A 26,007-nucleotide genomic window follows, 5' to 3' on the forward strand; every position below is an offset into this window, starting at 1 on the left:
AAAAATAAGCTGGGTGTGGTGGTATGTGCCTGTAATCCCAGCTACTCAGAAGGCTGGGGCAGAAGAATCATTTGAACCCAAGAGGCAGAGGTTGCAGTGAGCCGAGATAGTGCCACTGCACTCTAGCCTGGGTGACAGATCCAGACTCCTTCTAAAGAAACAAACAAACAAACAAACAAAAACTTAGTTCTTTAGATTTACCAGTTAAGAGTTTATTGATGACCTTAAATAAAATTTTTATTGAGATAAAATTCAAATAAAATTAAGTATTTTAAAGCAAGCAATTCAATATCATTTAATACAGTGACAATGTTGTGCAATGAACCCTTGTACCTAGGTCCACAAAGTTTCATCACCCCAAAAAGAAACCCTGTACTTGTTAAGCAGTTACCTCCCATGCTGTCTTCCTCCCAGTTCTGGAAACCAATCTACTTTCTATCTCTATGGTTTTATAATTCTGAATATATAATATAAATACAATCATACAATACATGGCCTTTTGTGTTTGGCTGCTTTTGCACAGCATAAAGTTTTCAAGATTTATCTCCTTTATGGTATATATTAGTACCTCATTCCTTTTTTTAGTTAAGTAATATTCCAGAGTATGTGTATACCACAATTTGTTTATATCCTCATCTGTTGAAGAACATTTGCGTTGTCTGTACTTTTTTGGCTATTGTGAATAGTGCTTCTATGAATATGCACACATTGCACACACAGTATGTGTATTGGTTTGAGTACCTGTTTTCAGTTCTTCTGGGTATATACCTAAGAGTGGAATTGGTAGGTCATAGGGTAATTTTATGTTTAACTTTTTGAGAGGCTGTCTTTTTCCAAGTGGCTGAACCATTTTACATTCTTATCAGCATTGTCTAAGGATTTCAGTTTCCTCACATACTCACCAATAACTGTTATTTTCTAATAGAAATGTATTGACTGTTAATTTCCATTACTAGAGGAAAACAACAGTTGTTGGTGAGCATGTGAGGAATAGCCAGTGGATGTGAAGTGATACCTCATTGTGGTTCTGAATTGCATTTCTCCAATGACTAATGATGTTGAGCATCTTTTCATGTGCTTGCTGTCCATTTGCATATCTTATCTTCTTTGGTGAAGTGTCTATTCAAATTCTTTTTTGAAGAGACAGGCTCTTACCATTTTGCCCAGGCTGGTCTTGGACTCCTGAGCTCAAGCAATCCACCTGCCTCGGCCTACCAAAGTGCTAGGATTACAGGGATTAGCCACTGTGCCTGTCCTTGTTACTCATTTTTAAAATGACTGTCTTTTTGCCTTTGAATTGTAAGAGTTCTCTGTATATTCTGGATTTGCAAATATTTCCTCCTATTCTGTAGATTGTTCTTTCATTTCACTTTCCTGACAATATTCTTTGATGCACAAAAGTTTTTAATTTTGATAAAGTTTAATTAATTTATTTTTCTTTTGTCATTTGTGTTTGTGCCATATCTAAGAATTCACTGGTAAAACTACATTCATGAAGATTTTACTCTTGTTTTTCTAAGTCTTACGGTTTTTGCTTTTACATTTAGATCACTGATCAGTTTTGGGTTAATTTTTGTATATGGTATTAAGCAAATAATTTAATAAGAGTTATAAGGGTAAAAAAGAGTAAAAAAGTGAAAAAGGCTTTTCTTTTAAGAATTTGGATTATTTATTATTAATTAATTTTGTGTTTACTTATTTATTGTCTGATGCCTGTTTCATGAAGGTAAGGCCTCCATTTATTTTATTCACTGATACATCCTTAGGAACTAGCATTCTAAAACATTATTTTCCATGTTTTGGGTACTGAGAATACAAAAGTAACTCAACCAGACGTTGTTCCACCCTCCTGTAGTTAATGAAATGGGAGCGTTTCCTGATTCTCCTCAAAAAATATGCAACAGGAGTGTAGCCTGCTTGGTTGCCCCACAGTTCAAACCCCTAGGAGGAGCACGCAAACGGACAGGTGCAGAGGTTGGCGAGCACTTTTGGGCTCGGGCCCCACGGCAGCGTCTAGGGGTGGGTGTCTGTGGGTCCGAAGTCCAAGTGGGCGTGTGTTACCAAGCTCTTTCTACAGATGGCTTGTGTGTTAGTCAACTCAGTGGACCCTCTGCCTTATCTCAAGGGCACAGCAGGGAGCAGTGTGACAGCCTTCTGTACCATGCACCCTTGCCCAGTGTACTGGAAGAATCGGATCACACATGGCCTGCGAGGATGCATGCAAGGTTTTATTGAGCAGTGGAGGTGGCTCTCAGGGAGATAGATGGGGAGCTGGAAGGTGGGGATGGAGTGGGAAGGTAGTCTTTCCCTGGAGTCGGGCCACTGAAGGTCCCTGGCTGAACTCCCTTCAGCGTCCAGATATCCCTCCTCTTTTTTCTTTCTCAGCAGCGGTTGTTGCCCCATAGCTGGTCTGCTGGTTCCGACATTCAGCTGCTGTGTCTGTGCCTGCGATGGTCTCGGTTTTAGGTGGGGGAAGGATGGGGCATGTGGCAGGCCAAAAGGCAACCTTTTGGGTGTGAAAACAAAATGCTTGTCCTCATTTAGGGCCTTTTGTCTTCAGGTTTGAGCGTGGGGCCTTTATTGGGGAACCGCCCTCTTCTACCCTGTAATTCCATTTCCTGTCCACATTAATACTCTAGTTGGGGATACAGAACAAATAACCAGGTTTTAAAAGTGGAATTTTAGGTAGTAAGGCATGCTGGAAAGAAAAATAAAAGGCAATAGGGTGAGAAAATAGGGATGTAAATTAGGAAAGATTCTTTACAAAGGTAACTTCTGAGCAGAAACCTGCATCGAATGAGAGAATGAGCAATGGGGAAATTTGGGGAAAGAGATTCCAGATGGAGAAAACAGAAGGGGTGAAAACCTTGAATTAGAAATGACCCTGGTAGTTTGGGAAGTGGTAGGAATGTTAGCATGGCTGGAGCGGACCAAGTGACAATAAGACCAGAAGGAAATGCATTTGGAGAGGTAGACAGGGACGCAATTGCATAGTGAAGTGGGTTGAAAGAGTAAGCTAACATTCATAGTAGCAGGTGCGTTAATTAGCTCATGTAGCTCTTTTAAAAATCAGCTTGCGAAACAGATGCTAATATTACCATTTTAGGTAAGGAAACTGAGGCACAGTGAGATTAAGTACCCCGCCAAGGAACACACAGTCAAGTTGAGGCAGATCCAGTTTGTAAACCTAGGTAATCTGGATCCATGATTGTTTTCTAACCTCTTTTTCATTATTGGACTCCACTCTCCAGGAGAAAAGTTAATTAAATTAAAATTATCTCTATGGAAAAATAAATTAAGTACTAAGAAATACTATCTCATTGACCTTTGGAGGCCCATAAACCACTATAATGTTTAAGGATTTTTTTTTGCCCCTTTTCAACCTAAAATGAGTGACAGACCAACTCTCCAAAACAAATAATTTATTTGAGGTTAGCATGGGACTGCAATCTGGGATCCGAGTGCTCTGAGGGGTCATAGGTTCATCCAAAGAGCTTGGCAAAAGGGGAAACATTTAAAGACACAGAGAGGAAGTCCCTGCAACCTGTTTTGGAAACAGAGGCCATTGGTCACAGGGGGAGTTGGTGTGAGCTGCTCAGTGGAGGCAGCTGTTGTTAAGCAAGTGTCTCTATGCAAGTGGCTTGTCATGAATATTGCAGTTTTGAGGAATGCCTGGGATAGTTCCTATCATGGGCATACATAGGCCTCCTTCATGGCCTCCCAGACCATTTTATTAGAGTTTGACATTTGTGACTCCATTTTGATGCTGATAACTTTCACATCCCCAAGAACCAATTTTTGCCTGCTTAAGGGTAACATCAACTCATTAAGAAAAGTGCATGCATATATTTTAATGACTTTCATAAATACAAAATTGTGTAGTACAATTTTTATAAATAAATCATGAATAAATGATTTTTCTCTTAAGTAATAGTCTGTCATAAAGATTTTTATTTTAAAATTGTCTTATAAACAGGGAATTTTTAAAAAGTCAATAGCTTGATGAGACTGTCTTTTATTTGAGTATGAATAAAACCCGAATGTTTTTCAAGATGAAGGAATAGAGGTAGTAAGATTGAAGATAAAGGGTGGATACCACCTGATCAGATAAAAGTGTGTCCCCAGAGGAGACAGGAAATGGGTTTACAAACACAGGTTAATTACTTAATTAATTGTAAAAAAAAAAATACTAGAGACACCTTTGTTTTGAAATTGTACCAGTTCTAGGACAGATAAAAATGAATGGAAAAAGGCAAAGTTCAAAGTTTGGGCCTGGTGACTTTTGATTTTCTCAGAGGAGTAAAAGATAGACAAATGCCAGAGTGAAGAGTTGAGGGAGAGTGCTGTCAAAAGGCAACATTGTAACAAATTTAGTTTACAGCATCTCCTCCACAAATTTAGAAAAGGTGCTCTGATGGTTGGTTTTTATAAGACAGTCTGAGCAGGACCAAACCTATAGCATAATACAAAAAGCAGATGCGTTAGCACCAGGTTGCTTCAGATACTTTCCTTGCAGGGTTAAAAGAGGTGCTTCCTGACTCAATCAGCTAAAACTGGCCTGTTTGGGTACTTGGCAATGATCTCTTTCTTCTGATTTCTTGAAAGGTGACATAAACAACTTTTTTAGTTTGGTACCACCTCTGATACATTTTATTTAACAGTCAGTAGGGGGTGGTTACACTTGGTAGAGTTTGGAATCAGCTGTTATGAGGAGAAAGAAATGTACTACCTCAGAACAAGAGAGAAGACCGTCAGAGAGCTTCGAGAGCCCTGCTCTCATTTTAACCAATGCCTCTAAGCAAGGGGAAAACACAATGAGTGACAGCAGAACAAAGCACACTCCCACAGCATTCTTGAGACAGAGTGACAAAAGGTGATGGGGAAGCAGATATGGTGTAATGATTTCTGACAAATGTACAAAGAAGGGGATATCATGAAAGGCTTTAAGAAAGTGGAATTTCCATATCTAAAAGCATTAGGAGAAATTCTATAGGCTAGAATAAAAAGAAGTCACTAGAGATTTTTGTTGTTTGTTTTATATGTAGAAAGAGACATTCTTTAATGCCTGCAGGCATGTTAGGACTTTGCCCTTTGAAAATCTATTAGTCATGATATTAAATTCCTTTCTTTTTCTCTTTTGGCAGAAACTGAATTAAATCTTCAGCTTCTTTCTGAATCACTCATTTAGAAGTTTCAGTGATTCATATGCAAGGCTTGAGTTAAAAGAACGAAAACCTGGGTGAGTTTCTGTAGGGTTCGGCCTGAGCAAAGTTGTCATGCAGGATGACATGAGTGCTTGGTGCCCAACCCTTGGCCCTGAGAACGTCCACCTGAGGACATTCCAACTTACTACTGCTTTGTGGCCTCCCAGGTGCTGCCCTGGGAACGCCCTCAGAATGGGCCACGTCATCTGATCCTGACTCTTCTTCCTCTTCTCATCCATCTTCCTGAAACGATCCTGTTCTCTTTATGGCCTCCATTATAGAAAAGAAAAGAGAAGGAAGAAGAGAGGAGTAGAAAAAGAAGTGTCTCACACCAGTTTGAATGGCGATCATTAAAAAATCTGGAGACAACAGATGCTGGAGAGGATGTGGAGAAATAGGAACACTTTTACACTATTGGTGGGAATGTAAATTAATTCAACCACTGTGGAAGACAGTGTGGCGATTCCTCAAGGACCTAAAAATAGAAATCCCACTCGACCCAGCAATCCCATTACTGGGTATATATCCAAAGGATTATAAATCATTCTACTATAAGGACACGTGCACACAAATGTTCATTGCAGCACTGTTTACAATAGCAAAGACCTGGAACCAACCCAAATGCCCAACGATGATAGACTGGATAGGGAAAATGTAGTACATATACACCATGGAATATTACGCAGCCATCAAAAACGATGAGTTCACGTCCTTTGTAGGGACATGGATGAACCTGGAAACCATCATTCTCAGCAAACTGACACAAGAGCAGAAAATCAAACACCGCATATTCTCACTCATAGGCGGGTGTTGAACAATGAGAACACATGGACACAGGGAGGGGAGCACTACACACTGGGGTCCATTGGGGGGAAATAGGGGAGGGACGGGGGTGTGGGGAGGTGGGAAGAGATAGCATGGGGAGAAATGACAGATACAGGCGAGGGGACGGAAGGCAGAAAACCACACTGCCATGTGTGTACCTATGCAACAATCTTGCATGTTCATCACATGTACCCCCAAACCTAAAATGCAATTATATATATATATATATATATATATATATATATATATATATAATAAATAAACAATGGTAAATATCAAAAAAAAAATAAAAAAATAAAAAAAGAAGTGTCGTGGGACGAGCACACAGCAGGTAGCAGGTGCTGTGGAGGGCATTTCCGTGCTCTTTTCGTGTGCTGTGAAGAAGTGAGATGAAATAAAAATCTTTTTGAAAAAGCTGGAAGCTCTTTCAGATCTCCCCTGCCCTGCTCCCCACCAACTCAATTCCTGCTTTCAGGAGAAAGTGCAAAATAACTTTCTGTGAGTAGAAATGTTGACAATGACTTTGGATCCAATAACGTTATCATAACCTGGAAATAACACTTCCATTTGAGGCTTGCAAAGGCACTGAACTGTGAAACTCAGATTACAGTCAGAGAAATGAAAGACTTGAACTCAGGGCCCTTTGGACATTTCCTTCAATATCAAAGAAAAGTTTTTATTTCTCTCTTCTGAAAATAGGGTAGGAAATGGACAGGTGATAAACAGAGAAAAAGGCAAAAGCAATACCTAATTAGAAATGAAACTAAGGAAAAGAAAAATGGGTTCAGATTAATGTCAGATTTGGTTTTCCAGGCTCTCAACTTTGCTGATGTTATCACATTCTTTCAGAGGCATTCAGGTCTTGGGATGCCGAGTGCTTGACTGTTTTTCTTACTCTTGGAAGCTGAGGATTAATACTCAGGGCTGGGCACACGGGAGACAAGGGTGTGTTAAGCATCCACTCCTGGCTAAGCAAAAAAATGTACATAGAGCGTGAAAGCACCGAACTCATTTCCAAAGGGATGAAATAAGCCTGAAAATAGGTGAGCTCTGGCTGTATAGGGGCTGGCCTGGAAACACACAAGAAAGGAGCACTTGAAAGAAAAGGAGAGAAGAGCAATGTGCATATTTTACGTGGTGAACACACGTGTGTCTGCATATTTATATACAAATGTACAAACTCCATGTGTGCTTCATGTTTGTGTGTGCATACTCATATTTATACACGTGTGTATATGCAGAGTTCACAGAGCATACCCACACAGATACACATCAGAGGTGCTGACTTTGAGCTCTGTAAGAAAAGAATGACTACTCAGGAAGAAATGAAACAGGCTTTTTGAGGATATTGGTCCTATACTATGAGGTCTGCTACTTTTTGGAGGGCAGATCATATATTTTGCATATGTTTATTTTGGGTAGGAGGAGACTCAGGAGCAGTATAATAATGGCTTCAAAATTTTAGAGGACTATCATGCAGAAGAAGGGTTTAACTAATTCCATATGGTTCCAGAAGAGAGAACTGAGACTGAAGTGTGGCAGATTTCCGTTCTGAATGAGAATGATTTTCTAACAATTAGTACCAAACAAAAGACACGTGGATTTCTTCTAAAAGTAGTTAATGACATGCCTGCTCTTGTAAATGACATGTGGCAGAGGATGAATGGCCATCTGTCACAGAAACTGTAGGGGGTATTCTTCTATTTGGTGGGGGTGGGCTACAGTATTAGCTGGACCAACTCCATTCTGAAATTCAATGGTTCTCTGAAATACATAAACAAGTTTTGAGGCAAGGCAAGTCAGATAATGGTTTTGGTTTACTGACTGCTTTTACTTCATTCAGCGACTTTGGGGCAGATGATTCCTGTCTCAGTAGTTCCTGTAGATATCTATTTTTTCTGCCTTCTGTTTGATTTCTATTCTTCCCTCTTTTCACTTTAATTTTTGTGCTTCTATTCTCTTTTCCTTTTCTTCTTCCTGTCCATGCCTTCTAGATATAAGAGATGGAGTAAAGTCAATGTTTGTCAAGAAAGCAATGAGGAAGGATAGAGAAAGGAAAACGTTGAACTCAGTTAACTTTTTATTTTCACTTCAAATCTTGACTGTGTATGAATATGTGAATACATATGTGTATACTAGATTGTGTATGTGTGTGTGTGTGTGTGTGTGAGAGAGAGAGAGAGAAGAGAGAGAGAGAGAGAGAGAATGTGTGAGTAGACCCTCAGTTAACTGTGGTTTCACCTGGGGAATAACAGTTGTGGCATTTTTATGTTGAATAATTCCTCTCCCAAGCAGATATTTGGAAATGCTGGAGGTTAGGTACCACTTCTTGTCACAATGCCTAGTGGCTGCAATGGTAATTAACGACAGAAGGGGAGGAATGCTCAGTGTCCTGCAACATGCATGTCAGTCCCATCCAATCATGTGTTATACTACCCTAAATAACATGGCTGCATTGAGGAACACTAGGCAAAGGATGTGGACACAGACTGTCTGGGTTTGAATCCTGGTTCCGCCATTTTTAGCTTTGGGATCTTGGACAAGTACTTTAAGCTTCTTGAGTGTTTGTTTTCTCATCTGTAATATGAAGGGTAATAAAAGCACTAACATCACGTTTTTGTCAGAATTAAATGAATTAATACAAGTCAAGTGCTTAGAAAAGCACAGACACATAAAACACATTCAACAGTGTCATCTGTAATTTTAATTTTTCTGAAATGGCTGGAAATGGACTACTTGGATTTGTCTTATGTGGCGAGTATGTGAAAGTTTCTATATGCTTTAACTGATTTTTAGAGAACTTGATCATAACGAACCAGTACTTACGAAAGTGTGGCTTATGAACCCCTTGATATGGTGAAGCTTTTGTGATATGACCCTGAACACATCTGTGTGCTAGGTTTTGGCAAGATAAAATTAATTTGTCTTGTTGTTTTTCTCACACATATGCAAACATATAGTCATATACCACATAACTATATTTTGGTGAGGGACAGACCTCATATATGACAATGGCCCCCTAAAATTATAATGAAGCTGAAAAATTTCTGTTGCCAAGTGATAATATCATAGCCATCTAACTTCATAGCTCATGTGTTTGTGGGGACTCTGGTGTAAACAAACCTATGCCAGTTGTATAAAATTGTAGCATATCTATATCTATATACACAAGTATATGCCAGTCATATAAAATTGTAGCACATGTAATTATGTATAGTACATAATACTTGATAATGATAATAAATGATTATGTTTCTGGTTTATATGTTTACTGTAGTAAATTTATATTTACTTTATTATAGTATTTACTATATATATACTTTCTAACATCATTTTAGAGTGTACTCCTTCTACTCATTAAAAAAAATTAACTATAAAACAGTCCCAGGTGAGTCCTTCTGGAGGAATTCCAGAAGAAGGCATTGTTATCATAGGTGATAAAAGCTCCAGGTGTGTTCTTGCCCCTGAAGAACTTCCTCTGGGTTAAGACACGGTTGTGGGGGATGGCGATATGAATGATCCTGACACTGTGTAAGCCTAGGCTAATGTGCGTGTTGTGTCTTAGTTTTTAACACAAAAGTTTAAAAAGTAAGACATAAAAATTTTTAAAAATAGAAACAAGCCTGTAGAATAAATATATAAAGAAAGAAAATATTTTTGTATAGCTGTACAATGTGTTTATGTTTTAAACTAAGTGTTATTAAGGTCAAAAAGTTAAGAATATTAAAGTTAGTAAAGCTAGAAAGTTACAGTAAGCTAAGGTTAATTTATTATTGAAGAGACTTTGAAATAAATTTGGTGTAGCCTAAATGTACAGTGTCTATAAAGACTATAGTAGTGTAAAGTAACAGCCTAGGTCTTCATATTCACTCATAATTCACTCACTGACTCACCGAGAGCAACTTCCAGTCCTGCAAGCTCCATTCCTAGCAAGTGCCCCATGCAGATGTGCCATTTTAAAAATATTTTATATAATATTTTATGGTATCATTTCTATTTCAGATATGTTTAGATATACAAATACTTATCATTGTGTTACAACTGCCTATGATATTAAGTATATTAACATACTGTACAGGTTTGTAGCCTAGGAGCAATAAGCTATGCCACATAGCCTAGGTGTGTCCTAGGCTATACTATCTAAGTTCAGGTAAATACACTGTATGATATTCACACAATGACAAAACTGCCTAAAGATGCACTTCTCGGAACGTATCCTTGTTATTAGATGACACATGATTATATACACAACAATTCCCCTGATCCACATACACACACACAGACAGATGCATTTGTAATAATAAAATGTAAGTCCTAGGATTTTTGTCACATGCATTTGCTTAATAAGTGGGCAGAATAAATGCATTTACAATATGTGGGAGGCTATGTAATTTTGAAAAGGTGTTTTCTCTAATTCCTTACATTTGATAAGGTTGTGATTCATACAACAGACATGTCTTAATCCTACATTGATACTGAATATTATGTTATCTTTTTTAAAGATTGATTTAATAGGTGTTTCAAGATTTTGCCACAATCCTACTACATAATCACGGACTGTCATAAGTCATTCTGATCATAAGTCAGTTCTAAAAGGCACATTTGATTAAATGGAATCTGTTAAAACATTGTAATGCCATAGAAATTGCTTTTAGAAAAAAACCACCAACATTAGCTTGTTTACTTTTCATTTTTAATTTATTTTATGAAAACAGACCCAAGATTCTTCATAATAGTATGTGCTTTGGTATGATGAACAATATTTACAATTGATTTTGTCCCATCTGTTTAAATAATTTCCCTTTCCCACTTGACCACTCATTTGGAGGGAAACACAAGTGCATATGCAACATGTGGACAGAACCATTTGATTCCCCCATGATATGATTATTAAATTTTTCTGTGAATCCATATTGAGAAGTGTTAAACTTTTTCCTGCCATTCACAGATACATTTGTTGATGAACATCTATCACGTGTAACTTGCATGTGCTGGATGCCATAAATTACATGGAAATGCAGGAGACATCTTGCAGTTTATTAAAATATGTATACTCATGCATTTTCCACTATTTGTTCTAAGGATTAAAGTACTTTATATGAGTCAAGTGCTTAGGAAAACCCAGATGCTTAAGGCACATTCAGCAAGTGTCAGCTATGACTTTGATTTTCCTGAAATGGCTGGGAATGAGATATTGGTGTTTGTATTACATGTTGAGTATCTCAGAATTTCTAATATGTCTTCAGACGTTTTTAGGGAACTAGAGTTAGTACTCAAAAGTTCCATGGAGAAGATGGAGATATCTTATAATTTATTAACCCTTTTCCCGTTTGCCCCAAGAATACTTGCTGGCAGGGCTTATGGCCGCAGCATTTACCCAAAGACAACTTTGCCACTAAAGATTTCACTTTTCTTAGTGTTTTTGCATCGTTCTAACATATCGACTTTGGACACGAAAGACATCATTTTATATATAGCATTCTGCTTTTAGTAGTGGTATTTCCATTCACAAAATATAGTGATTCTTGATTGCTGAAAATGTCAAGTCCTAGAAAATGTAGTGTTCCTATGTGTGATGTTAACATTGTTCTCGAACAGTTGTTGGCCGAAGATTCATTTGATGAATCTGAGTTTTCTGAAATAGATGATTCTGATGATTCAGATGATTCTGATGTTAGTTCTGTTTAGAAATAACTCCAAGAACAGTTTTTATATTTTACTTTCACATTGAAAATTAGTCAGATCTGCTTCAGCCTCAAAGGGCATGTTTATGTAAAATTAAGTAAGCGCTGGCAGCAGGTGGCACGTTTTTGTTTCTAAACAGGAAGAGGGTTAAAATATGAGTGCTGAACATACCACCTTGCTGCAGGATGTTGATAGTGGGAGAGGCTATGCACATTTTGGGGGCATAGAATACACTGGTACTCTGTACTTTCTATCAATTCTGGCGTGAACCTAAAAATTCTCTAAAAAGTAAAATTTATTAAGCACCCAGAAAAATGCTATTGGGATTATAAAATAATAATCATAATAATATCTGAGTAAGTCAAAGTCAGGGTCCACAAAAACAAAACTTTAAATTATAGCCTTTCTCTCATTTATACCCCTACCCATAACACCAATAGGTGGGTTACCTGAATTTGAATTTATGAGAAATTTCCTTTGCCGATTTGTGTTTCTTGGCCTTTGAGGCAGCTCAACCTAGAAAGCAAAGCTGACAGTCCTTTGTGGTGGCGTGACTGGCCTACTCAGGACACTACCGACTTGCCTGAAGTGCTCCTGTTGCATTAGTTTATTCAGTAAAAATCTGGATGTTATTTGCATTATTTTCTTTTGTATGAATTCTTTTGTTTGTGTTTTGTGTATTAAAGATTTAATGACATAAAATATATGAGTACCCACCACCATTTATTCCTTGTTAGCAAAGACACAAAGGCATTGAATAGAGAACCACATTTGCAAAAAGTTCTGTACAGGAAAGCAGTCTGGTGTAGTAAAAAGTAGAGTTTGAGATCCCCAAATTTCAAACTCAAATCTCAAGCCCCTTGTTTTCTTGTGATGTGACTAGGGCATCCTAGAATCTTCACTGAGCTTTGGTTTCCTCACATGCAAGTTGTGGACTTTAATGCTTGTTTTGTTAGAGTTGTGAAAACAAGAGATGAAGAGGGTAAAATCACTTCACTTGGTGTCTGGTAAATAGTAGATGCTCATAAAGTATTGTAGTAACTAACAGCCATGGCTGTTATTATCTTTATGTTAAAATTATTTTTTGATTTTTAATTTTTGTCGGGACACAGTAGATGTATATATTTGTGAAGTACATTAGATGTTTTGGTACAGGCATGCAATATGAAATCATCATATTATGGAGAATGGAGTATCCATGTCCTCAGGCATTTATTCTTTGTGTTACAAACAATACAATTATACTCTTTTAGTCATTTTTAAATATACCATTAAGTTATTATTGACTACAGTTACACTGTTGTGCTATTGAATACTAGGTCTTATTCATTTTCTTGAATTATTTTTTATACCCATTATATGGTTGAAATTTTTGCTAAATGAATACTGTTAAAGTACTGTACTTTGTTTTTAATTACAGTATTATGAAACAGTGCCTGCAGCAATAATAGCAACAAAAAGACTGAGGACACAGCCCAGTGATTTGCTATATAGTTAGCAGACAGAAACCTCCAGTCTTCAACAAATACAGACTTTAGGGACAAGACACAAGAATGCCCTATGTGACTGAAATATACACAAAACTGCTTAGCATGTATGGAATTACTGTTTCCATGCATGCTAAGCTTGAGAGTTTCCTTAAAGTAACCAATATGGGTTTGCGATTTGGATATAGGTAACAAATGAGCTTTAGGGGTGTGTGTGTGTATATATATATATATATATATATATGTATGAATGCACCTTAATTTATAGTTAGAAGGAGTAAGGCTAAAGTGCAATACAAATGAATTGCAAACCAGAACATTATGAACTTATTTAACAACTAGTAATGCCACAAATATTGTGGTATATACTACAGGTAGAGGTGTAGAGATTTTTAAGACATAGTCCTTAAAATCAGGTTTTTTAGGCCAATAAACCAGCACTTACAACACAGATAAATGATAAACGCTATAGAGAGTTTTATGCCACAACAATAGCGTACACAGAAGGACATCTGCTTTACTTGAAAAGGTCAGGGGAAATGGAAATGACTCTAGGAATGAATAATAAAGATTAAATAACAGCTATTCAGGAAGACAAAAAGATTGGGTAATTCTAGTCAGAAGGAACCGTGTGTGCAAAGGCACAGCCTTCATAGAATGTGGATATATGATAGGTCAGGGAAACACAAGAAATAAGCACAAAGGGGTAAACAGGGACCAGATCATTATATTGTTTGTACAGGATATTATGAAGCAAAAGAAGAGGCCCAATAATCAGCAGTAGTAGGCAGAAATTTATCAGTTGCCCCTACAAGTTAGTGAAGTAAACATTTCAAGGAATCCGTATCATTTGGGTTGTCTGTTTGTTTTTGAAACTGAATCTTGCTCTGTTGTCAGGCTGGAGGGCAGTGGCGTGATCTCGGCTCACTGCAACCTCCACCTCCCGGGTTTAAGTGATTCTCCTGCCTCAGCCTCCCAAGTAGCTGTGACTACAGGTGCATGCCACCATGCCCCACTAATTTTTGTAGTTTTAGAAGAGACAAGGTTTCACCATGTTGGCCAGGATGGTCTCGGTCTCTAGACCTCATGATCCACCCACCTCAGCCTCCCAAAGTGCTGGGATTACAGGCATGAGCCACTGTACTGGGCCTATCATTTGGATTTTTATTACAGTTTCTCTTTTACAAGTTTTTCTTTCCCTGTCCTAATTCTGCTCCCTAAGGGAGCCCACACATTGTGACCACACGGATTGTTTATTTTTGTCCTCCACGTGGGCCACAAACTGCGTAGAAGTGGAGTTTTTGGTAGAACAAAGGAGCTTGTATTTATGTAATGCAGTGGAAGACATATTGGTGAGCTGACAATAGTTACAGCTTGTTCTGAAAAATGATTCTAGAGCCCCCTCACCAAATAATAATGCTGATATCTAACTTGATTATCCAATTTCTTGCATTTATTTCAGGAATTAAGAACACTTACAGTGTCTTTCTGTGTCTCAAGACTCTCCCCCTGTGATTTCTGACCTGAGATGACTGTTCTTGCATGATTCAGTTCCCCATGCTGGGTTTCTCTAATCTTTCTCAACCTTTCATGACAATCTACAGCTGAAATTATCCTGAATACCTTAGTGATGAGTTAGATTATCTGACCAGTTAATTTACCAACAGATGCTAATGGCTTCCCATGGCTCAACTGATTGATTTTGTCCAAGAAAAGGATTATTGTATTTAATGTTTTCTTCATTATATTTCCATTACTTCTCTTCTCTTTCCATACCTAATTTATGTTCTTTTTGCAGTATTATATGTGTATTTGTAAATCCTTTTCAATATTTTCCTTTTTTTTTTTTTGAAACAAAACAACTGAAATAAAGAATGGGCAAAAAGCAGTACCTTTACTAAGGGTCCTTTAAAGTTGAAATGAAGGTGGGCCTTCATGGTGAAATGGTATCAAAGTAGGCTGACTTCGGTGACATTTTGAGCGGAGGAGTCTTTGGTCTCTCCTTAAATTACATAGCCCAAGGATGTTATTGATTTTACTACACCAAGGAAGTTCTTTGCTAAAATTCAATTATTCTCATGTTTTTAAATTTTAGAATTTGCTAAAAGTGTTAATGGTTTGCTTTAAAGAGTCATCAGAGCCAGTGTAACACTGGACAAATCAGCAATGTAACAATGCAGCGTAACAGTGTTCCAATATGTCTATAATATCAACTGCAATTATTAAACTCTTAATTTTGTCACTCTTCTTACTCTTTTTCCTTTTAGTTGTAACATTTACTGTCTTGACCATGATTTTGAAATGGGATGGTTCCCTTGACCCTTCACAGGATTTCTGAAGAGTGTGGCTCATTTACTCAGCCCACTGCTCTTAGCCTGTCACAAGAAAGGGAGTACACAGGTGAGTGAGTGTAGGGGTCAGGATGAGTGCTTCTGAGCACTGGCAGGAGGAGAATTTTGTGCCACCCCAGGGCAGTGTCTAGGGGGAATCCTTGACCCCCAGAGCCACAGAGGGCATGTGTTACAGTGTACTCTTTTAGATTTACCACCCGTGGATGGCTTAAGTGTTTAATGGCTCAGAGTGACAGCCTCTGTATCCCGAGCTATTGTTTGGCATCCAAGAAGAATCACGCCACACGAATGAAATGAAGATGATAAATGTGGAGGATTTGTTGCTGGTGGAAATGGCTCTCAGTGAGAACAGGGACTGGAAAAGGGAAAAAGTGGGAAAGTGGTCTTCCGCTGGAGTTTGGCCATCCCTAGCCGGACTCTTCTCTGAAGTCCCCCATCAAGCTGTCCCTTTGAAGTCAAGCTACTCCTCTATGACATCCAGCTGCTTCTTCTCTTCTCTCCTCCTCTGCTCCTCCACTCCAGTGGAGGATGGGATTTTTTTGGATGCAGGATTGAAGGGCAAGGCAGGCCAGGCTTTTGAAAAGACATCATTCAGGTGGGAAAACAGGAATGCATGTTCTCACTTTGGGCTGCAAGTTCAGGCTTGAGGTTGGGGCTTTATCACAGACCTGCCCTTCTCTGCCTAGTATTTCCCTGCTTCTGTCCATATTAATTTCATATATCCCCACCAGAAATAGCTGTTAGGTGAAAGGCATTGCATAATTCCAGCAGGCACAGGATTCTTTGAGCAGTATTATCACACTTAATGTTTTCATTATTATATTTCCAATGGTATTCTTACAGCTTTGGAGTTGTGCGATACCACAACTTTGCACATGTGTAAGCATGCAATACTTGCCTGACTTGGTTTGGTAGTTAATCTGTTCTTCCTTAAACTGCACTTTTCACCTTCTCCTTATAGTGATGTTCATCTCAATGTTCATTGTGACAAACCACAGTAACATTGTCCAAATCAAATAAAATGAGACTTTCTTCTTGATTTAAAGTCTGTCTTAGCATTGAGTCTTAGACAATGGGACTAGCTGGGTGGAGAGTGCTGTAACTATTTGTGCTTTGATTATTTTGTCCTGATTACATACTCTAATTTGTAGCAAAAATAAATTTTACCTGTAGATTAAAAGCTATTTATATTAGTTTTAAAATCTTTTGGAGAGCATGATCCTCCTTGCATTCAGAGAATTTGTATTCTAGGATATCAGCATTACCACTGATGATCATAAACACTTTGAGATACATAGTCTCTTGTTCCCTTTGTGTTACATAAAATACTGGGTCACCATTTTGGTTTTCCCTCAATCATTAGCTATAGGAGCTTTCTGGCGACACAGAATAATGTGTCTTGTTCTATATTGTCGCTACTTTAAGAATATCTCAAAACTTAAATCAGCAACTTCTCGTTTTTGAATGTTGAAAATATAGCACTTTATGCTATTTTAAAGAAGTTAGAGTGGTACATACTTAACTAATCAACTTGTCCACACGAAATCACTATCTTCTCAAGGGAGGAAGTGCTGTTCAAATAGTCAGAAACGTATGTATTTGTACAGAAACTCAGTCTAGTCTATAGTGCTTGGAGTAAGCATGTTTAGCCAGGTTAATAGAAATAATTTTCAGGGTTCAGGTCAAGAGCACAAAGACTAAAAGCATAGAATGTTGTCTTGGGAACTGCTTGTGAGAAACTATGGATAATCAGCTATCCAAATGAGCTGTGACATAGAGTGGATTTCATTATTTCTAAAAGCTTCCTCCATCTCTTCTAAAAATAGTTTTGTTTTTTTTTTAATGAAAAAAGATTTAAAGATCTTTTAATGAAAAGATCTTTTTCTTTTTAAAAGATCTTGTTTCATCTTAATATAAAAATATAAACATAGCTACCTTATTTGGTGTCAGGATGTTCAAGGTTGTACAAGGATGTTCAAGCCAGTTTTAAGCCTCTAGTCCCTGTGAATTCTACCACTAAAGAAGAGAATAATTTTACAGTAGAAGATTAGTTCATGATTCCTAAGTATCTGAAGGATTTTTCTCCCCTTTTCTCTTTTTCCATTCATCCATTCACAGTATCTATGTATCTGGTACCATGACAAATGCAGGGAATATCAAAATGGAATAAGTTAGTGTCCTGGCTATCTAGAAGTTCTTTAATAGTGGGGAAAGCAGACATATAAATACAGTTAAATAAATATCATGAAAAGTGAGCATGAAAGGTGTCAGGGGAACTGCTGAGGAAGGAGAGGTGAATTGTGTCTCAGTGTTTGCCTTTCTGCTTATTCTGTGACCAAGAACTTATTTATCATCCTTGATTATGAATTGGCTACAGGGCTTACCTTTACTCTTTTTAAGAGTTCTTCCCTGGTTTTATAAATTCTGGCTTCCAATACATCATTCTCTATCATCTGTCTACTATCTGAAGTTTAGAAATTAGCACACAAAATGCAGTGGTCTAGCTATTACTTGCTTAACTGAGACACTCAAAACAAATATTGAATAGACTGAACTTATTAATCCAATTACCAAAAACATAGAATACAAGTAAAGAGTTAAAGCTTATGAAAAAAATGTATAATTCTAAGAAGTAGTTATGTTCCCACTCTTCATGTCTATACATAAAGCATGAATTCTAAAGTCAGTGGTTTGGGTTTGAATCCTGGCTATGACATTTCGGAATTGAGTGATTTTGGGGAAGCTGTCATTGGGTTTTTGTGAGAAAAAAATAAAATACAGTGCATAAAGGATAGAGTACATTACTGTTCATATAGTAAATGTTCAATAAACATTGGCTGCTATTATTTCCGGATTGGCGTCATGCTAATCTTGCTCCTGCTGTTAGAAGACAGTATTTTTTCTTAGGTATGGTCTGAAGCATTTACTTAAGTGGTATGATTTCAAGAAACAATGGAAAGAAACATCAAAAATATTTCACAAGACTATAATAGAAGTTCTAATAACTGTAATTCAATAAATTATTAGTTCTGAAGCTTTCCCCACATTTGGTATTCTAATCTATTAATGTTCTTATATGCAGAAGAAAAAGAAAATTGGTTTGACCCAAGGGTACCTCCTCTAACCTCCTTTGACATAATTGACAACTTAGGGGAATTGGAGAAGATAATCCAAAAGGGCACTAAAAACAACATTTTTGTGAAAAGTTGGATGTATTTGCCTCTACTATTTCACATTTTAGTCATTAGATCTAATGCGAAAAGCCAAGGCATCAACTAAAAAATACAATTTAGATGGTTTTCCAGTTTCCTGATGTGGCTGTCTTCTCAAAGTTGAGGAAGATGATTCAGCCTGTGGGAATGTATTGCTTAACAATGCATTCATTTTTCTTTCACATACTATAGGCACAAGGTGATGATGGTTGAGATAGATTCAATCCATCCTTTTGCTGAGGAAAAAAATTTGGATATTATATAAAAAAGAAGCATTTACTTGAATTCTTTTGAATTTTAACAAGCTAGAAAGAAAGCTAAGCAAAAGGGGTGAAAATGGAGGTGAGACTCAGTTCAGTGAGGCAGTGTTTAAAGATTATTTTCTCCTGGAATTGCTGAATTTAGTAAGAGGCCGCATAAGGCTGAGCAGCTGAGCAGAACTTTAGACATCCATGCTCAGAGAAGTGGAAGATTAAAATATACAGAAGGGGGGAAGAGACACAAGGAATACAGCGAGAAGCATTAAATTATGTTTAATCAAAGTCTAAGAGGAGAGGAGAAAAAAGTGAGACAGAAGCAACTGACAAAAGACAGTAAGCCAAAGATTTAAGAAGCCCTACAAACCCCAAGCAATAATAAGGAAAAGAAAAGAACACTTAAGAAATTAAAAAAAAAAAAAAAAAAAAAAAAAGAAAAGAAAAAAAAGAAATCCAGAAAAAAAGACAAAAAAAAAAAAAAATTTAAACAGAGCTGAAGAAGAAACACTGGTTATCTTCAAAGGAGCAATATTTAGACTGACAGCTGAATTCTCCAAAGAAAAACAAAAACAAAAACCAACAAAAATAAAAATAAAAAGCAAACGGGAACGCAATGGAATTATTTCTTTACAGTATTAATAACAATTGCTGACAAAAAATTTCATAGATGATGAAAATATTTTTCAGAAGAGCATCTTCAGAAAACAAAAATAGGCCAAAAAAATTATGAACACCAGACTCACATTCACTGTTAAAACAAAAAAGTCAAGGGTTTTCTTCAGGGAAAATAGAAGAAAAATAAATCTAGATAGAAACTTAAAATAAATAAAATAAATCTAGTTAGAAAAATAAATCTAAAAATAAATCTAAATAAAATAAATCTAGATAGAAAATAAATACATTAAAAATAAATAAATAAATCTAAAAATAAATCTAGATAGAAAATAAATCTAAATAGATTAGATAGAGATTCAGAAAAGAACAAAGAACAATAAAAATAGTAAAATTCTAAAATGCACATAAACCCAAATGGAAATTGACTGCATAATACAATAGTAATAATAATGATGTCTTACAAAGTTTAAAATGCAAAGAAATAACATATAAAACAAAAATGGTATGTCATGTGGGGGGTTAGGCACTTGAATTAAAACATTGTAAGTTTTTTACTTTGTTTGGAAGATGGCAAATGTATCAAGTTAGACTTAAATTTGTCAAGAATGTACAGTGCAATTTCTAGAGTAAGCACAAAAAAGTAAACATACCTAAAAATTTCATAGTAATAGGAAAGCAAAAATAAAGAAAAATCATCAATCCTTTAGGAGAAATTAGAACACTTGCACACTGTTAATGGGAATGTATAGTGGTGAAGCTGTTACGGAAAACAGTATGGCTGTTCCTCAAAAAACTAGAGTTGCCATAGACTCAGCAATTCTTTTTTCAAGAAATTTATTTTTTATACTTTAAATTCTGGGGTACATGTGCAGATTGTGCAGGTTTGTTACATAGGTATACACGTGCCATGGTGGTGATTTGCTGCATCTATATTAGGTATTTCTATATTAGAAATACCCGTCATCTATATTAGGTATTTCTCCTAATGCCATCCCTCTCCAATCCCCTCAAACCCTGCTATTCCTCCCCTAGTCCCCCACTCCCAGACCCCAATTCTGTCTCTGGTTATATACTCCAGAAGGATTAAAAGCAGAATCTCTAAGTGATATTTGTACAGCAATATTCATAGCAACTATTCACATTAACTAAAACACAGAAGCAACATAAAAGTGCACTGACAGATGAAAGGATAAGAAAATGCAGTATATATGTACAATGGAATATTATCCAGTCTTAAAAAGAAAAAAAATTCAAACGTATGCTATAATGTGAATGAATCTCAAGGACATCATACTAAGTGAAATAAACCAATCACAAAAAAAGACAAATTCTGTATGATTCCACTTTCATTAGGTACCTAGAATAGTCAAAATCATAGCTACTGAAAGTGGAATGGTAGTTGTAAGGGCATAGGAGGAAGACAGCAAAAAAGTTACTGTTTAATGGGAAGAGAGTTTTAGTTTTGCAAGATAAAAAGAGTTCTGGAGATGAAGAGTGGTGATGGTTGCACAACTCTATGAATGTACTTAAAATTACTAAACTGTACATTTAAAGTGGTTAAGATGGTAAATGTTATGATAAATGTATTTACCATGATAAAAAAAATTAAAGAAATGAATTCATCAGTACACTTGAAAGTAAAGTGTGAGGAAAAGAATAATAGAATGGGCAAAACAAAGAGAAAAACAATTAGTAAAAGAATATGCTTGAACTGTGAATATCAGTACTTGCATTAAATGTAAAGAGAGTAATGTATCGATTAAAAATATTTTCAGATGATATGCTGTTTACAAAAGACACACTATTTTAGACTATAATTCGAATATTTCAAAGGAATGTAAACATACAGCATATTACTGTACAACAATAAAGCTGAATAAGAAATCAGCCACAGAAAAATAACCAGAAAATTCCCATATATTAGAAAATTAAGTGGCATACTTCCAAGTAACTCATGAGTTAAGGGAAAAAATCACAATGAAAAATAGGAAATGTATACATAAATTACAATAAAAGTACTACACATCAAAACTTGTGAGATGTAGCTAAAGCTGTGCATAGAAAATAAATTTACAGTTTGAAATAGATATATTGAAAAAGTAAAAAGCCAATAATCAGTGAAGTAAACATCTAACTTAAGCAAAGATAACAAATTAGTCCTAATAAAAATAGAAAGCAGTAAACAATAAAATAAATCTGAAAATAATGTAATAGAAAACACTCATAAAAATAGAGATTGGCTGGGTATGGTGGCTCACACCTGTAATCCCAGAACTTTTGGAGGCCAAGGCAGGTGGATCACCTGAGTTCAGGAGTTTGAAACCTGCCTGGCTAACAGGGCATAACCCTATCTCTACTAAAAATACAAAAATTCGCCTGGCATTGTGGAAAAGGCCTATAGTTCCAGCTACTTGGAAGCCGGAGGGGGATCTTGACAAGAAGCTTCAAGATAACTAGAGACATCTAGTACTTGACTCCTCCACAGAGAATAACCAATAGTATGTAAAATAGAGCATCTAATAGAGAACATTGGAATTTAACACAGAAGTGACAGGACATACCTAAAGCATGGAAGGAGAAGGAAGCAGGCAGCCAGCCTGGCCAGGATTGGCTGGGAACTGGGAGAGGTTCACCAGTATAAGAAAAGTGTAAGTGACAGATCTCTAGCAGTCCACATTCCCACTGTTGACTCCTGCAATCCTAGCCCCTTTGGAGAGAGCACCTCAATCTTAATCAGCTCTGAAACTGGCATAGGGAGTTACCTGGAGAGGTTCCAGCCTCACCATCCCCTGAGTTCTAAGTAGCTGTAGCACAGTGCCATTTTCAGAGCCCAACCCTCAAGAGAGTGCATCCTGCCCTGGGGCCCAATAGTCTCTACATATCCACATCCCTAGAGCCACATTGACATACCTTCATATCTACCTGAAAGGCTGTAGTGATTCAATATAGGTTAGATGAGTGGAGTCCTCACATAGCAATAATAACCTTAAATGTAAACAAGCTAAATTTTCCACTTAAAATATATAGATTGACTGAATGGATTAAAAAAAATGACAAACTGTATCTAATGATACACCACAAGGAACTAGAAAAGCAAGAATAAACCAAAATCAAAATTAGTAGAAGAACTAAATGAATAGAGACCAAAAAAAATGTAATGTGTACGATGAAACTCAATAAACTGCTGCCTAGACTAAACAAACAAAAAAAGACCCAAATAAAGACAGAAATAAGAAAGGGGACATTATCACTGATAACATACAAAAGATCATCGGAGACTATTATCAACAACTGTATGCTAATAAATTGGAAGACTTGGAGGAAATAAATTCCTAGACTCATACAACTTCTAAGTCAAGTTTAGCTGAAAGCTGCCTCCTTGAATATTTTAAGTTTGGCCTAAAGGTTTCTCTGTACATCATGAACTAACCTAAACGGAGTTGTAATCAGACAGTAGCATACTCCTGTGACAATCACTGAGTTTTGGCTAATCAAAGGTGGCCAATTCTTCAAACTGTGTTCAAATAAGGCAAATGCTGAGCTGTAACCAATCTATCTCTTTCTGTACTTCACTTCCATTTTCTGTACATCAATTTCCTTTTTCTGTTCATAAATCTTCTTCTAACACGTGGCTATGTTGAAGTCTCTGAGCTTACTCTAGCTTGGAAGGCTGCCCAATTCATGAATCACTCTTTGCTCAATTAAACTGTTAAATTTATTTCAGCTAACCTTTTTCTTTTAACACAACTAACCAGGATTGAATCAGGAAGAAAAAGAAAACCTTAATATACCAAAAACGAGTAACAAGACTGATTTTAAAAAGTTTCCCAACAAAGAAAAGCCTAGGACTGGATGGATTCATGGCTGAATGCTACCAAACTTATAAAGAAGAATTAACACAAATTTTCCTCAAACTACTTCAAACTCTTGAAGAGGAAGGAGTTTTTCCCAACTCATTCTCTGAGGCCAGCATCACCCTGATATCAAAACCAGACAAGGACACAACATCCTTTATGATTAAAATTTTCAAAAAACTAGGCATCAAAGAAGCATAACTCAACATAATAATGGCCATATATGACAAATCCACAGTTAATATCATACTGAATGGGGACGATCTGAAAGCCTTTCCTCAAAGAACTGGAACAAGACAGTGATGCACACTTTCACCTTTCCTATTCAACATAGTACTGGAAGTCCTAGCCAGAGCAATCAGGTCAAAGGAAAAAAGAAAACACATCCAAATTGGAAAAGAGGAAGTCAAGTTGTCTCTCTTTACAGATTACATGAACTTGTATCTTGAAAAACCTTAAGACTCTACCACAAAAACAGTTAGATTTAATAAATTCAGAAAAATTTAAAGATACAAAATTAACATACAAGAAACAGTAGCATTTCTATACATCAGTCATGAAATGCTGAAAAAGAAATCGAGAAGATAATCCCATTTATAACAGCTAGAAGAAGAAATATCTAGGAATACCTTTAACCAAGGAGATGAAAGACCTCTACAAGGAAAACTAGAAAACACTGATGAAAGAAATTAAAGAGGACGCTGCCTGTGGATGCCGCCAAAGAAGCATCATTAAAATCTCTCTTCTCCCTGCTGTCATGTCTAAATCAGTCTCCTCAAGAGCTTGAACCACTGAGGAAGCTCTTCATTGGAGGTTTGAGCTTTGAAACAACGAATGAGAGTTGGAGGAGCCATTTTGAGCCGTGGGGAATGCTCACAGACTGTGTGGTCATGAGAGATCCAAACACCAAGTGCTCTAGGGGCTTTGGGTTTGTTACCTGTGTCACTGTGGAGGGGGTTGATGCAGCCATGTAAGGCCACACAGGTGGATGAAAGAGCTGTGAAACCAAAGACAGCTGTCTCAAGAGAAGATTCTCAAAGACAGGTTCCCACTTAACAACAAAAGGATATTTGTTGGTGGCAATAAAGAAGACACTGAAGGAAATCACCTGAGAGATTATTTTGAATAGTATGGAAAAAGTTGAAGTGATTGAAATCACGACTGACTGAGGCAGTGGCAAGAAGAGGGGCTTTGCCTTGGTAACATTTGATCATTAACTCCGTGGATAAGATTGTCATTCAGAAGTACCATAATAGGAATGACCACAACTGTGAAGTTAGGAAAGCCCTGTCAAAGCCAGAGATGGCTAGTGCCTCACTCAGCCAAAGAGGTCATAGGGGTTCTGGAAACGTTGGTAGTGGGCGTGGAGGTGGTTTCAGTGGGAATGACAGCTTTGGTTGTGGTGGCTTTGGTGGCAGCCGTGGTGATGGTGGATATGATGGCAGTGGGGATGGCTATAATGGATTTCGTAATGATGGAAGCAATTTTGGAGGTTGTGGAAGCCACAGTGAATTTGGTAGTTACAACAATGAGTCTTCAAATTTTGTATCCATGAAGGGAAGAAACTTTGGAGGCAGAAGCTCTGGCCCCTGTGGTGGTAGAGGCCAATGTTTTGCCAAACCACGAAACCAAGGTGGCTGTGGTAGTTCCAGTAGCAGCAGTAGCCATGGAATACCTTTACCCAAGGAGATGAAAGACCTCTGTGGCAGAAGATTTTAATTAGGAAACAAAGCTTAGCAGGAGAGGAGGGCCAGAGAAGTGACAGGAAAGCTACAGTTTACAACAGATTTGTGGACTCAGCCAAGCACTGTGGTGGCAGGGCCTAGCTGCTACAAAGAAGACATGTTTTAGACAAATACTCATGTGTATGGGCAAAAAAATTCAAGGACTGTATTTGTGACTAATTGTGAAACAGGTTATTTTAGTTTCTGTTCTGTAGAAAGTGGAAAGCACTCCAACAAAGGATTTTAATGTAGATTTTTTGTTTTGCACTCAGGCTGTTGATTGCTAAATGTAATAGTCTCATCATGAGGCTGAATAAATGCCTTTTTTAAATATAAAAAAAAAAACGAAATTAAAGAAGACACCAATAAATGGAAAAGCCTCCCATACTTATGAATCAAAGGAATTAATACTATTAAAATGACCATACTAAGTAATCTAAAGATTCAGTGTAATCTCATTTAAAATACCAATGTCATTTTTCACAGAAATAAAAAGTAAAAACAAACTTAATGTTTGTATGGAACCAAAAAAAGAGCCCGAATAACAAAATCAATCCCGAGCAAAAAGAACAAAGCAGAAGGCATCACTCTATCTGACTTCAAAATATATTACAAAGTTATGATAATTCAAACAGCATTGTTTGTATATAAAATAGACCCATACGCCAATGGAACAGAATAGAGAATCCAGAAAGCAATCCACAAATTTACAGCTAACTTATTTTTTTACAGCTAAATTTTTTTTAAAGGGTATCCTTTCTCCACTGTATATTCTTAGCAAGTATGGTTCTTG

The 26,007-nt window shown here is 36.9% G+C and overlaps 1 pseudogene; it reads left to right on the forward strand.

The window, feature by feature from the left end:
* Nucleotides 1–1,863: 1,863 nt before the first annotated feature.
* LOC141584692 (uncharacterized) lies at nucleotides 1,864–25,316 on the forward strand (annotated as a pseudogene).
* Nucleotides 25,317–26,007: the final 691 nt, after the last annotated feature.

The sequence above is a fragment of the Saimiri boliviensis genome, chromosome 5 (assembly GCF_048565385.1).
Source record: "Saimiri boliviensis isolate mSaiBol1 chromosome 5, mSaiBol1.pri, whole genome shotgun sequence".
Lineage (NCBI taxonomy): Eukaryota > Metazoa > Chordata > Mammalia > Primates > Cebidae > Saimiri > Saimiri boliviensis.